Here is a 16,454-nt window from a genome sequence, read left to right as displayed (position 1 = left end):
ATTCAGGTTGACATACAATTGTACCATATGCTTGGTATTATAAAGGTACCTAGAAATAATTTACTGCAAACTTGACATCCATTTTAATGACATTATAAAGAAGAATAAGCATGTGCATACAATAAAGTAAACTAATTATTGGCAATATAAAATCCATCCCACCTTGAAACTGCTAAATGGAAATATATATTTGCAATTAATAGCTGTGCCTGACTATAAATCAAAGATAATCATAGTTGCAAGCGGCTGTTACTATAGCAGTAAAACCTAGGGTTTATACAAACAACTTCATGTACATTCATGTTTGGTCTGAGTTCCCTTTCCTCTTCAACCTTCTCTACACTGACTTTGAAGGGAACTTCCTGCCCATGGAATGAGGCAGGTGAGGGAACAAGGACTGTCATCTCTCTCAGCTCACTTTTACACCTAAGAAAATTGAGATGGAGAGATCTGCTTTAGGTCACAAAATGAGTTCAGCTCAGTTCATTTCCCAGCTTTGTAACTAATATGTGAATCTCATGCCCTTACTAACTGCTAAAACAGCCTCCCTCTTCCAAATCTGTTAAATTTCTAAATTTGATAACTAATTTGAATGTTTCTTTTTAACCAACACCGCATATCTAAGCCATACTGCACATTCATGCACATTTTAGTAAGGTTTTACAGAACTTTGGATCTGGAAATTCTTTGAGATGCTTTTACCCAATGTGGACATATTTAATCTTTTCAAAGACAAATTTTCATTTCTCTTTCTCTAATTTGTCCTAAATGAATATTCTGTCTCTTTTCGAGCAAAATATAATTATGAAACTTATGACACTAATATTTTATTTCAAGGCTTCTACATTAAGTTCTTTTGCTGAATACTGTTAATGCATTATATACAGGGAGTTAATCTAAACAGCAAAACTGGCGTTCCATTGAATCAGTCATGAACATTGTTAGTCCTGGATAAAATTAAGCATTGGAAATAATTCTCATCTACTACTTACATTCTTCCTAGTGTATTTTTAAAGATTTACTTTCTTACCATTTTTTTATCTGAATTATTATTTCATAGCATAATACAACATAGTAGCAAATAATACTGGATCATTTTCTCTGGCAGATCATTTTTCACTGTCATTTCTCATTATGCTATCAACCATAATCTAAAGAATACATTCAGGTCAAGAAATCCCTCCTTCAATTCTTCTTACTTTTGTTTCATGATATTTTGTCATGTACCATTGTGGATCAAAACAGAGTTTCTTATACCTTATTCTGGCAGACACTACATTACAAACCACGCTAAAAATAAAACTAGGGGAAAAAAGACATCAAAATGAGAATTTTTCGCTCTAAATGATTGCTTAAATAGTCCATGAAAGAAACCACATTGGGTATTATTTTGTTCATGTGTAGTATTTTCTGTGTTTAATATGTTTTCATAATAACACTTCAGGATAGTCCTAGAATCGTTCACCTTTACAAAGACTTTCTAACATTAGTGTCGATATTAAGCAATGTGACATTGGCATTCTCCTGGGGGATTTCAGGATATCTCATCAACTTTGGCATTGCAACAAGACTAGCACAGCAAGTGATGGAGGGGGCAGTTCTCTGCATTGTGTGATTGAGAGTGTATCTGTTAGAACTGCAGTTGGCTGCAAGCAACAGAAAACTCTAAACTAATGTGCTTGACTCCGAAGTCTGTCAGTGTTAGGCCATAAAAAGCCCTTTTTAGGAAGTCCTGGGCAGGACAGCTCAAGTCTATGCCATTAAAGGTACAGCGTTATCACATCTTATACTTTTCTATTTTTCTCATGTTTGTTTCTTTATGGTTGCAAAATAGCCTCTAATTAGTATTCCAGGCACAATGAGTTAGGGAAAAAAGAAGAAAAGAGGCAAAAAGGGCATAAAAGGGCACACCCACCTGAATTTGCCCTCTCTTTAAAAAAACGAAAGTCTTAGAGATTCCACCTAGCAAACTATCCATTATCAGAACTATGCATCATGGCCACCCTCAACTGGAAGGTGACTAGAAAGATTGTTAAACAAGTTGTGCTTGATGTCTGAAATTTTTACCACAGTTTCATTCCTCTCCATCAAATGCAAAGGCCCCAGGAAAAAATACACATGCTCAGGCTATGCAACACCTATACTCTTCTTTACCTAATTCCCAAAAGAAGATGTTCTAGCAAACACATTTTTCTAAGATGCTTAGTGACCCAATACATTTCAGAAGCCCTTAGAATTTCAATATTTAAATCAAAAACTCAATTGCTAGTAGCAAAGTCTAAAAAATATACTGCGAAATTATTTGGAGAAAATCCTATTTTTCAAATGTCCCACAAATCTTGTTACCTTAAGGCTCATCAAATCACATTAATAAGACATAAACACACACACAAAACTACTCTTACCTAGATTATGATTTCCAAACAGTTTCACTTTCTTTCATTCTGTCTGTTATACCAAGGTAGCATAATGATTTCTTACTATTCTCACCAAAACTCAATATCAAAAATTAATCAGCCACAAGGATCAACCACATGGTAACTCAACTGATATGACCAGTATTTTTGCTGCTTTGTCAACCTTGCTACAAACTGAACATGGTTGTATATAGCCCATTATTTGCTAACCAGGAAACAATAACTATAACTTGGGAAATGCAGAATACAATATATCTTCTGATGCAAATGTTTTGATTATCTGTAATTGTTCATAAACCTCTTTGGTTGTTAAGCTGTATCACTTTAAGAGCCATTACTTTTGCAGTGAATGAAAATTCAATTAAGGTCATAAAACATGTTTGTAAGTCCCTACAGAAAGTTTCTGGGAGAGAATAAATGGGTTAATTTAAGTTATAATTTTTGCAAAACTGTATGTTCTAACAAATAGTTTTCACTACTTCTGCCTCTTTGTCTTTATAATTAATTTAGTAGAGTCATTAACTGTCAACTTCCTCTTAACTCTGTTACTTGAAAGAGTAGTTCATAAATGTGCAAAACTTATTCATGGGAGACATTCTTGCACTTAGGACATTTGACATGAACCAGCAGATTTCAAAATATAAATAAAATTTTAACTAATTTATCATTTATATTTTCTCAAGTGTTTGAGAAAGGCTACATTAAAAATAGAGTAATGGTGTTAAAGTATGTGGTACATGCAAGTACATATCTTAACATCTTTACAGCTTACAAATATACATTTAAATAAAAACAAATACACCCAATTATTTACTTAATGTAGTTCCTATGATTGTATAGCAAAGTTAGCTTTTTGCTTTTAGTCATTAAAGGGGAAAAGGCAAATGGGACCTGTTATGCAATTTTTATTGATAAATAATTCAATATTTCAAGGTAAACCAATATTAATTGGGTATAAATTCTAAAATTAATATATGTTGCAGAAAGTCATTGAGACAACATGACTGCCGTTGACCATTGAGCTGGATCGGGCAATCAGAGACTCCTTACTCCCTTCCCTGTCCCTGGAATGTCGGTTCTGCCTATTGTCGCCATACTAGGAGCTGCTTCAAGGATGCAGTTTCTAGAGAGTAACGTTGTTGAGATCATCTGCACTGTGTATGTGTCTAGACCCCATTAAGGCCTCTATATAAACTCTTAAAATTCTGGAGGGCAGATGTAGAGACCTACTCATCTTGTGGCCACCCAAGAGGAGCCTCATATGTAAGTTCCTTTGCTTGTTAAAACCTCTTACCTACCCATCTGGAGTGGCCTGCCTCTTTCTTTGGTCTTTCCTTGCCCTCCTGGTAGGGGGGTCAATTTCAAGTTTCACCTCAGGAACTCCTGAGGTTGCTAACCAACAATATATCATATGGTTATTTGTCTCGGTAACTCATACAAATGGATATAGAAACACAAAATGAGAGAGAAATTCTGGTCTGAGGATAGAGAAATAAGTCCTTAAAGGAATTACAGAATTTTTGATGAATAGAAGGGGGGGGAGGTTTTTACAATTGATTAAATAGCTAACTGACATTTCACGTATCAGCAGATTCTTTAGCAATTATATTTACTTGTTTCAAATCACTGATCTTGTAATGTATGATCTCCTTTTAAGAAGAAGCAACAGAATGTAATTATTCTGACGGCAAATAATATAAACACCTCCAGTTGCAGTGAGAATAAAGTGGTCTTGGAAATGGTCTTCTTCATAGTTGGCCAAAACCGAACAGATTTATTTGTCCAACCAAAACACTTGGGTGAGCAAAAGCTCCCATACTTTCTAATATCTGCTCTTCTGTTATGTCATTTTCTCTTCCTGAAATGTTATCTTCTCCCATCTTAGACAACACAAACAAAGTAAACAACCAAACAAAACTTCATTCTGCAGGGATTAGGTCAAATGTTTGTTTTTCCCCTGAAGCTTTACTTGCTTATGTACAGTTGGTATCTTCTTAAATTCCAATGTGTAGGGACTTTGAGTTATAGTTCTCTTTTCCCCCATATTTCCTCTAGAACTAGGTCAGAAACTTCTTAAGGATGTTGTCTAGTCCCTACATACCTTTTTCCCCCAGAGTATTTAACATAGTGTTTTTCCGTACTTGGTATACAATAATGTAATAATTGACTGTCTGAAAATAATTGATGATGAATGTGTCTAAGACCCTGTCCATGAAGATTCATTCTAAGTTCTTCAGTCTTTTTGTTCTGAATGTTGGACATTTTGATTAATAAATATCTACTGATCTTGAATATCTTAATAAAGAGGCTTTTGGGAAACTTACAGGGAAATGGTGAGCTAATTGGGCTTGATAAAAGGGGCCAACAGACATTCATAAGCGCACCAAAAATCAATGCTTTGAAATGGTAACTAAATTAGTGCAATTCTCATATTAACATTTGAATAAATTTTACAACTCCTCTTGGATTCATTGGTTTTTCATAGAACAACATAAGGAGACTATGTTGAGCACTAAAATTAAGGGACTTAATACCTAATTTTCCCAGCAAAAGTATCTTCATCAAAGAGGTAATGTATGGAGCTGAACTAAGCTGGAGTTTGGCTGGAGTTTAGCTGAAAGTTGAAGCATTCTGCATCAGTAGAATTTATTTGTATCAAAGTACACTCGTGCACTTGAGTTTTAAGGTTGAGGCTCTAATCTACAGATACAAATCTGTACATGCTCATCTAGTATTAAGCAAACACTATGGGGATTTATACAAAATTAGTGACATTTTTAAAACAAACAATATTATATTATTTTTATCATTAAATTTAAAAATTTTCCACATATACATTTTTAATAAATCTATCTACTATGTCGTACTTTGTCGCATAGGTGACCTTTTGTAAATCAATAAACTATTTAGATGAAGGTTTTGGTTATGAAATTTGAAATCTATTTGAGTGCATCTTTGGCACATACCAAAGTATTTTATAGCTCTATCATACACACTCTGCATATGACATGTGTAATCTCCAGTAAGCAAGGATTTTTTTGGCTTTCTGTTATGGTTACCACTATATCCTCAAGACTTGAGGAAGTGTGCCTATCACATGGCAAGTATTTAAAAAATATTTATTTCATTAAACAACAATCACATAATACATACTATATTAAACACATAATTGTTTTAAACTAATTACAATTAACAAGTACTTATAAAGTATATATGTATGTAATATTCCTATAGTCCTGCCAGGACCTATGAATGCTTTGGATGATACTGAAGCCCTTATTCTACTTGCCTCCACTAATCTATTCTCCAATATTTTCCACCCTGTTCTTGGCCCCTTGGGGTAGAAGTACATGGACTACGTTAACAGGACTCCTGTCAATAAGAGCACCAACCAGAGTGAGACCAAGGTATTTATTCCCTCACAAGATCTCTTGCAAGGTTTACTGTCTCTCTCAAACAACAATCACCGCTCCTCTCAAGACAGCTGACTACAAAATATTGTCTTTCCTTCTGAGCTCTGGTATCTACTCTTTCCCTTTTATGTCTTCTTGCCTAGGGATGGTATTAACTTGTTAACAGTATCCCCAGGTTGCTTATGCTTCATCCTCACACACACCTATCTTTGTAAATTACACTTTTTGTAAACTCACTCAACTTATCCTACTTTGTGTGTGCCATCTGTTTCTGGTTAAGACTGAGTGTATAGCTTAAAATCTACTTGAGAAAACAAGCTTATTAGCATATAGTAATCAACAGTATATAATGTAAAAACTATATGAGTGTATCAGAATATTGATATATACTAGTAATATTACATTTCCTTTGAGAAGGGGACATTTGATAAGGACTAACGTGACCAGGAAAGGCTTTTTTGAAAGAGGATGGATTTGAACTATGTTTGAAGAAAGGGTAAAATTTGGATAGGGAAACCATCCAAGCTCCAGGCAAAAAGACCAACAGGAGCAAAGGTATAGGAGGGATTTAAGTATACAATTATTTTACATGGGGCAATGAAAAAAAATCACTGGGCTAAAATCACTAGGTGTTGGCAGGGCTGGTTTCCTCCTCACAGCTCTGAAGGAGAGTCCTTTTCTCTGCCTTTTCCAGCTTCTAGAGGCCACCGGCATTTTTTGACTCATAGTTCCATTCCTTCATCTCCAAAGCCATCACAGTAAGGCAGATTCCTTCTCATGCTACCATTTTCTGGTTCTCTTTCTTCTGCCACCCTCTTCCAAATTTAAGGATCCCTGTGATGACACTGGGCTCCACTGGATAACCCAGAATGATCTCCCTATCTCAAGATCACCTAAGTAGCAACCTTGATTCCATCTACAATTTTAATTCTTCTTGGCTATGTGTATTAATTTTCTATGGCTGCCATAACAAATTACCATAAACTGTGTAGCTTAAACCACAGAAATATGACTTCTTATAGTTTAGGAGGCCAAAGGCCTGAAATCAAGGTGTTTGCAGGGTTAAGTCCTTCTGAAGGCTCTGGGAGAGAAATCATTCCAGGTTTCCCTCCTAGCTTCTGGTGGTTGTTGGCAATCCTTGGTGTTCTTTGGCTTGAGATGTATCACCCCAATCTCTGTCTCCATCTTGATATCACCTTCTTCTCTGCGTGACTTCTGTCTCTTATAAGGACACTTTCATTGGACTTAGGGCCCACCCTAAGCCAATATTATCTCATCTCAATCCTTAAGTACCTAAGCAAGGATTTTATTTCCATATAAGGTCACATTTTGAGGTTCCTGGTAGACATGAATTTTTTTAGGGGATACTATGCAACCCACTCTATCACATAACATAATATATTCAACCTAATATATTTCTGAGGATTAAAATGAGAATATCTTTGGGGGTCCATTACTCCATCTACCACACTCGTCATCTCTCCTTTTGGAGACCATGGATGTGAGCTAAGAGGCAGATTCTGGTGCAACAGTGATGTATGGCATGACAGTCTAGATTACCTGGCCATGAAACATGTGTGCTCTGCCCTGCTTCTTTCTGATTCAAAATGAACCACTTTCATCTTATGATGGATTGCTAATGGGTCCACCTGATTTTATGGCTTGATGGGTCTGATGGAACTCAGCTCAAGATGAGCTGCATGGTTGTTTGATGGCCCCTAATCAGGCACTCCGTCTCTACCGAGGCCCAGAATCACTCCAGAGACTATTTTTCAATTGGTATTTACTTTTCTGCTTTGTCCCGAACCCCAGGAGTATGTGTTGTAATTCTTTTACTGGGGCTTGCCATAAACTCTACACAGCATCTTTTCTCATCACAGGTAACTCCTATATTGGAGAGTCTGCTGGGTCATATGTCCACAGTGGCAGAAGTTCATATGTTGTACAATAGTCTCCAATGTATTTGTCACTTCTTATTCATTTGATCTGATTAATTGATGTCATTAATATGGTGGATCAAATATCATGTGGAATGTCCAATTGTTTCAGGGCCCTTTGGACTATATTATGACAGAGATTGAGGGAATTAACATAGCACTTGTGCAAGATAATAAATATATACTTTATCCATCCAGAGAAATGTGAACTATTTTTGGTTCCCCTTCCCCATGGACTTGAAAAAGCATGCATTTGCCAGATCACTGGCTGTATTCCTGAGATTATTTTAATCTACTCCAGCTAAGCTGTTACATATAGCACCTCAGGTATAAATAAGCTTTTAACTGGTCAAGTTTGAGGTAATCTATTGTATCACCCTGGATCAGTCGGCTCCTGTAGGAGTAAGACAGGTACATTAAATGGGTATGTGATGGGGATATTAAGCTTGCATACTTTAGATATTTAAAGATGACACTAATCTCTATCATTCTCTCTGGGATGGAAAATGTTTTTATTCATTATTTTGGCAGAGGAGGGAGTTGGCAGTTTTAGCAGCTTCCATTTTGAATTCCCCACTGATGATAGGTCTTAGCTCATAGGCCAAGGAACCAATGTTATGGTTTTGCCGACTAACATGTGAAGTGCTTTACAATTATACACCAAGAAACACAGAAATGATCACCAGTTCAGTCTATGGACCCAGATGAACCACTGTGAATGGAGTCTGGGTCAGGACACAATTTATTACCTGCTCCCACATAAACCTCTACATAATCAGCAGGCCATGGTGATGCTTCAGGTCCCTGGGTAAAAATGTCAACTTCTACGTGTGTCCCTAAGTCCTCAAAATGTTTGGGCATGCCTCTTTTTTTGCCTGAGTAAATTTATATGTCACTTTGAAAAAGGACTCAGAGAATTATTACTGTATACACTTGCCATGGTATTATTGTGTCCTATCTCATGAGGACACAGATGTTTCGCCAGTCAATGATTTGGGGTCTGAGGTGCAGAAACTGGGCAAGAAATTGTAACTTCTTATTGGTAGGTGATGGAGTTTTTCTCAGTCTTGTGGACATTCATCCTTCTATATATTAAGCAATACTCTTGTTAACTGCCTATCGGTTAATCATCTACAGAGCTCCCTGCATGTCAAGCTTCTCAACTGTGACACTAATCCCTGTTGGATGCTCTAAAAGACACATACAAGAATGTTCATAGGAGTCTTACTTATCTTATCCTCAAAGTGAATACAATCTAATGTATATTAAAGGTAAAATGGATAAATAAACTGTGGCATACTAACGCAATGGGGTAACACATAGCATTAATATTAACTGAACTACAACATAGGAAATCATATGAATGAATCTCACAAACGTAATGCAGATGGAAAGAGGATGCACCCAAAAGAAACACATATTTTATAGTTTTACTTATATAAAATTTACATACATTTATATAAATTATAAATGCATATATGAATTTTATAAGTCAGACAGACCTAATTCTAGTGTTAATGGATACATACTTAATTAGTAAATCTATAAAGAAAAGTAAAGAAAGATTTGCCATAAAATTCAGAACAGTGGTTACCTTTTGCAGGTGGGAAGGGTAAGGATTGAGAAGTGACAGGAGGGGGCTCTGAATGCTGACAATGTTCTATTTTCTTGACCTGTGAAGGTGTTAACATGGATGTTTCTCTGTTATAAATAACCTCTTTTAATGCACTTTCTATGACTATTCCCCCCAAAAAGGTAAAAATGTATTTACAACCGAGTCAAAGGAATACCACCTTAGACCTCTTCAAATGAAAATGTTTGTGTTCAATTTCCAAATTCCATTTTCTATTATCAAAGCTGAACCATTCCAAAACCTGTTTGACATCAGCAACTGAGTATGCACAATGCTTTCTTTTAAACCCTAGATCATAATATCCACTTAGGGCAAGAGATATGCTTTCTGTGTATTTTAAAACCAACCTCCAGGCATAAGAATTGGATTTTTACTTGTTACAAGCTGTAATTTTTTAGCAGGTTCAATTTTGAAGGAGATGGAGCAGTGGTTTGATACATGATTTTCTCATAGAAAATGGATATTAAGAAATATCAAGTGGTTTTAAAAAGCAGAATATCATCCCTTCATTTTGTACGGTTTTATTTCATCTTGTAACTTGATAAAAGGCAGTTTCCAGTGTGCAAAGAAAAAAGTAATTTCTTTTTTTTCTTTGTTTCCCTATTTGCCCTTCAGTTTAGGGTGAAAAAAACATAGAAAGCTCAATTCTAGAGGTAAGAAAAGCAGTAGTCTGGGAGTCAAGGCAATCTGGGCTAAAAAAATGCCAAAGAAATCCATTCTGACGCCAAGCCATTTGATGATCTCCTCTTTTCAACTGTTACTGATGGTTCATATCCAGTTTTTTTTAATTAAGTAACAAATCCCTCTTTTATTTTAGAATGACCAATGATTGACAGAGAGAGAAGACTATCAGAAGAGAAGAATATGATGAAAAAATAAAGAAATCTTGTGATGAATTTAACATCCAGACAACCCAGAGAGCTACATTTGCTCACTCCCTCCACTGGGAGCCAGGCTCCCAGTTTCTGACAACTAGCAAATCGTAGGGAAAGTGCCTGTCCTGACTACTGGTTAAAGCAGTGGTTCTCAAACCTTGCTGTGAAATGTAATCAACTACAATGTTTAGGCTGCCCTTCACAATAATTAAATCAGAGTCTCTAGAAATGATACCCAAGCATCTATAGGTTTTAAAATACCATTGGTGATGCCAGATTTCAGATCTAGTGGTTGAAAGAAAGTAACTGTATTTGGATTTAAAAGGCTAAATTTTATAACATTTTGGTGCCAGAGGAAATCATTTTTTAAATATTAATTTGTGTGTTTAATATTGTATTTAATACAACACACACAAAAAATAATCAAACATATATTTCACTTAGCCAGGTATCCTAGCCTCTCAAAGAAGAGAGTTTAAAGATTATTAGAATAATTTCCTTACATAATAGGGGTGCTAACTGAAGACACCCTCAGATCTAATAATAATAATAATCACAAAGATTATAACTGTCCTCATGATTACAGCAACGTATCCATCATACAGGCAGTGTGTATGGTGATTTACATGCATTATCTGATTCAAAACACAATCTCACAAGATGTATATTACTGTTACCATATTACAAAAAAACGCCTTGACAATTTTTGAACTTTAAAAAGAGCTAAGTATGAGTGAATACTGAAACAGCGCAAATTATTCTCAAATAAACTTTGGGACAGCATCTCGGAATTAAAATGGGCCATGTATTAACTAGAAATGTAGCAGAAAACCTGAGATAAGACTGGAGTCGACAAGATAAAATTTTATTTTTCTCTCCTGAATTGAAGTTCTACTGAAGGCAGTCTGAAATTATGTGACAGCTCCTCTGTTTCAGGGACCGAGACTTCCACAGGAAGGTCCCCAACTCACGATGGTTCCACTTAGGAGTTTTCAACTTTATGTTGGTGTGCAAGCAATATGCATTCAGTAGAAACTATACTTTAAATTGTGAATTTTGATCTTTTCTCGAGCTGGCGATATGCAGCACATCACTCTCTCCTGATGCTGGGCAGCGGCAGTGAGCCGAAGCTCCCAGTCAGGAGGATAACTACCAATTCACTTACAGCTATTCTGTTTTTTACTTTCAGTACAGTATTCAATAACATGAGATGCTCAACACTTTAGTATAAAATAGGCTTTGTGTTAGATTATTTTGTCCAACTGTAGACTAACGTAAGTATCCTGAGTACATTTAAGTTAGGCCAGGCTAAGCTATGATGTTCGTTAAGTTAGGGGTATTAAATGCATTTTTCACTTACATTTTCAACTTAGGATGGGTTTAGTGGGATGTGATTCCATAGTAAGTTGAGGAAGATCTGTGGTTTGTTTCTTCCTCTATTTTTAGTGAATTGCCTCAGGTTGGCTGCCAGACCTCCAACCATTATGGTCAAACTTCAGGCAGCAGGAAGCAAAAAAAGTACTGAATAAGAGTAAGGCCTTTCTTTAATGGCACTTTTTGAAAATTTTACATAGCACTCCCACTCATATCTTATTGGCCAACATCTATTCACATATTCTCACTGGCCACACTCAGAATTTTTTTTAATCTGTATAGCAATGTGCCCAAATAAATATCAGTAGTTAATATTAATATATAAATAACATCAGTATTCTTATTAAGGTGGCATAGCCAAAGGGATACTGGGAAGCAATTAACACTCTTTGTCACAGACTAAGAAAAGAGAATTCTTATAGCAAGACATACAGAAGGTGACAAGACAGAAGTGTGCTGGCATCATCGAGCCATGTGAATTATTTTCAGAGACACTTTAAGTTGAAACATTTGTTATAGTGTGCTACTATGTTTATTTTTATGAGACTGGATAAGAAAAATAGCCTAGGAAAGTGGTTCCCAGTGAGGGAGATTTCCTCATTCCTCCTCCTTCTGCCACCCTCCCCAGATCCCTATAATATTTGATAACGTCTAGAGTCATTTTTGGTTGTCACAACTACAGGGGTTGCTCCTGGTATCTAGTGAGTAGAGGCCTGAGAGGCCAATATGTATCTTTCAAAGCACAGGACTACCAGCCAAATAAAGAATTATCCAGCACAAAATATCAATATCTAGGTGAAGACCTAGATATTTCTTTTTTTTTCTTTTCCTTTTTTTGTCAAGAAGAAGGCAATATCCAAAATGCCATCAATTACACCAAGAACAGCAGTAGCAGCAGCAACAAAACAATATTGTTGAGAGCTGTATTAAAGAAAATATACAATTTGAAATAAAGTAAGGTGTCACAAACTCAAAGCCTTACAGGGACCAAAGAGGTAATATGAATAAGAGAAACAGGCTGAGTGTAAGATGATAAATGGCAATTGACACTTAGCTTTGGTGACCCATAAACTATAGGGGGGTGACAGGGACTACCCTTAACTCCTTCAACTGAAGATCACAAGCCCCATCTAAAGGGGGCAACCTTTGTTCATTCCTAGCCCACTGCTGCTGTATTAGTATGCTAGGGCTGCATAAGGAAGTACCACAAGCTGGGTGGCTTAAAACAATAGAAATTTGTTGTCTCACCATTCTGGAGGTTACAAGTCTGAATAAAGGTATTGGAAAGGCCATGTTTTCTCTGAAGGCTCTATGGGAAGAAGATCTTTGTTGTCCCCTCCTAGCCAGCAATCTTTGGCATTCCTTGGTTGTAGATGCATCAGTCCAACTCTGCCACAGTGATGTTCCCCCTGTGTCTGTGTATGTTCATATGGTATTCTCCTCTTTGTGTTTCTGTGTCTGTGTCCAAATTTGTCTTTTTTAAAAAGGACACCAGTCATTGGATTAAGGCCCACCTTGATCCAGTATTACCTCATCTTAATTTGCTTACATCTGCGAAGTCTGTTTCCAAGTAAGATACATTCATAAGTACCAGGAATTAGGACTTCAATCCATCTTTTGGGGAGATGCAATTCAAACTGCAACAGTTACCATGCAAGAACTTGGGCTCTAGGTTTGTCGGAAATTATTTTTCAAGAGAAGTTCGAAATTTAGCTTTTACGTTAAATCCTCAAATTGTCATAATTTGGCTTTTGAAAAATATGTCTGTGGGCTGGATACAGTTTTTGGCTTTGTTAACTTGCCACCTCTGTGTTGGTGGGTAAAGAGAGTATGGAGTATAACTTGCTTTTCTCCAGGAGCTGGTACCACAGAAAACTAAGAAAGGTAAAGGTGGGAATAACCACTGTAGAGATGGAAATATGGAATTCCCAGGATATCTCAGAGGAAGAATTCTATGACTGACTAAAAGAAAAAAGGAGTCAAAAATAGCTGTCATGAGCAACAAAAGAATATCAACATATAAGTTAAACATAAAGATGTTCTAGGCAAAAGTTCAGTAAGTTTTACAAACAGTGTATAAACTTGCATCCAAGGACTCCTTTACATGGATAAATGACTTTATACATCATTGAAAGTAATGAGCTCATTCATAGATTAGACTTTTGGAAATAACACCTGCTGGATATTTAGCAGACATCTTAGCTTTGTTGATATGTATGCTAAAGGTATATACAATTTCACTTTCAGTCTGACATATTTTTGGAAAACATACACCAAATCTTTTCTATTTCTGAAATATTTGAGATTTCAAAGCTTCCACATTCAGAACTGGCAGACAAAGTTAATACTTAACATTTTCAAAATCCATATGTCCACCCTTGAAGCCAAGTATGGAATTAACTCCCCTGAATCACCTGGACGAGGAATAGAAGAGGATGATTTCTAAGGAAACTATTACCAGAAAGATGGCTGAATGGATGAATGAATGCTCGGCTGGCATAATAACACATCTCTCCCTCCCTTCCTCCCTCTCTTTTTCTCTTCCTTCCTTCCTGCCTGCCTGTCTTTCTGCCTTCCTTCCTTTCTCCTTCTTCCCTTCCTTTCCTCCTCTCTTATGTCCTTGCATTCTTATAACTATCAAGTGACTAGTATCTGGCTCTAAATACTAGGAATACATCAATTTAAAAAACAGTAAAACAAACACAAAAAACAGTCCATTACTAGAAGGAGACGAGTCTACTAGCAGGAGACAGCCCATTACAAAACAGGATAAGTAACTACAGAGGCATGTACCAGTTGCAAAGGAAGCAATGAAGAAGGATATTGGGCTGTTTGCATATGGTGTCTGGGTTGATTTCCCAGGGAGATATGATTTGCAATATGTCATGAAATATGGGTAGGAGTTAGCCAGGTGAAAAAGTGGAATAAGGACTTTACTAAAAGAATGAATAGAATGTTTAAGCTATGATGAGGAGAATGAAGCAGTCAGGTCACTTGCAAACAATTTGATATGGTTTCCTGTTTATACATGAGTGTCCAGTGAAGCTGGGAAGCAGTTACCAGAACATATGCAGGACATGATAAGAAGTTTGGGTTTGAAACTAATAACCTGGGCAGGATTTTAATAAGGCAAGGGATAAGAAATGAGTGTTGTTACAAGACTATAGGAGAGGCAGCAAGAAGAAAGAAGGACTGAAAATTCAGCAAACCAGTGGAAGGATACTAACTGGGAGAGTTTTGAAGTCATATTGATAAAAAAGATAAGGTGCTACACTGAGGTCACAACAGTACGGATGAAAAAAGAGAATGGATTTGATGCAGTAAGAGGAGATCACAGAGGCTGAAGAATATTAATGAGGCAGCAAATATGGCTAGAATTTAAATAAGAAAGGAGTATAAAATGTTAGTGGTTCAGAGAGTTAGAGTAATGACAAATATGTGCATCGAAGGAGAGATGTTTCCATTTAACGGAATGCTGCGGATAAATGAGAAAAGCTGCAGTGAACTGAGAGGCACGGATGGGAAGTGAGCGAGTGATTTTCAAAGCCACAGTAATAAACGTAAGAAGAGACATAACACAATAGCAGAACGGGGGGCTTGAGGTGACCTAAGGACTTTTTTTTTTTTTTTAAGAGAAGGAATTATAGCATGTAAATGTACCTAGGGAAAAGAGGCGATATACTGAGAGGTTAAAAAACAATAAGCCCGATGAATAGGAACAAGGAAGAAAGGAGTCTTGATTTTAAGCTCTTTCACGGTTTACACGCTCCGCCCCCTTCCCCCCATCCCCCACCCCCACCCCGCACTCCTCTCATTGCACTTGAAACCACAGCCTTGTAGCTAAAAAAGAAATTCTCTGGATATTTTCAGGGACGTGCTATTAAGAAAAGCAATTTCTTCCCAGTTTTATTCTTCATCCACTGCATCAACTTTTGCCTCAGAAGGGAAACACTTGTCACAGGACTCCCAACTTGCAATTAGTTTCCTTTCTTTTCTTTCTTCCTGTTTTAAGAAAAACTCTTCTGTACTCCAGAATGAGGAGAAATGGCTCACTGAAACTACGGCCCCCTGTTCCTAAGGTAACTGATAAGACATTAACATAATATGTGGAGGTGGCATTATGGGCATAAGGTTATATTTTGGTAGTGGAGTCATCCAGGTATAACTTAGTAGTAGAGCCGGTCACAAATATCCTTTCTCCTCTAACAGTCACCATGGCAAAGGCAAATGTAAGTAACACCGGGAGACGGATCTACATATTTTGTGTGATTCGATTTTTCTTTAATTTCTTTATGGGAAATGTAATTTGATAGCAACTGGTGCTATGAAGGTGCAGATGGTGAACGTCAGGCAGATCTTATTACCTGCAACGACAGAGTCCAGCTTGCCTTCGACAGCTGTAATTGGCCTCCTCCACTTCTTTGGAGTTGGGGTAAAAACATTACCTCTGAGTCTCTGGGGTTTTTAGCAAGAAGAATGGAATGGTCTATTTTTCATTTATTACTTGTGACAGGAAACTAAAAGAGGAAGAGCTGGCCTGAATTCAGGAGAGACAGTAATTCTGGATGAAAGCCTTACCTCGCAGGAGAACAAACAGCCATAAAGGTGTGCATAATTCAGAGATCATTTTGTAGTTATGTCAAACGTTTGGCAGGAGTCAAATGGCAAAATTCTTTTAATTGGTCAGTTAAATATCCACACCAGCTGCAATTATTTCAAATGGTTCCGTGAATATAGAGCAACTCCCTGAACACATGGCACCCCCAAAGCCAGCTTGCCCCCAAAGCCTTCTTTCCTGGCATGGG

Source organism: Delphinapterus leucas, chromosome 8 (genome assembly GCF_059928025.1).
Source record: "Delphinapterus leucas isolate spDelLeu-1000000601 "Yukka" chromosome 8, BTC_Dleu_Yukka2, whole genome shotgun sequence".
In the NCBI taxonomy this organism is placed as follows: Eukaryota; Metazoa; Chordata; class Mammalia; order Artiodactyla; family Monodontidae; genus Delphinapterus; species Delphinapterus leucas.
The sequence above is the reverse complement of the archived record's forward strand: the minus strand, read 5'-3'. Positions refer to the sequence as shown.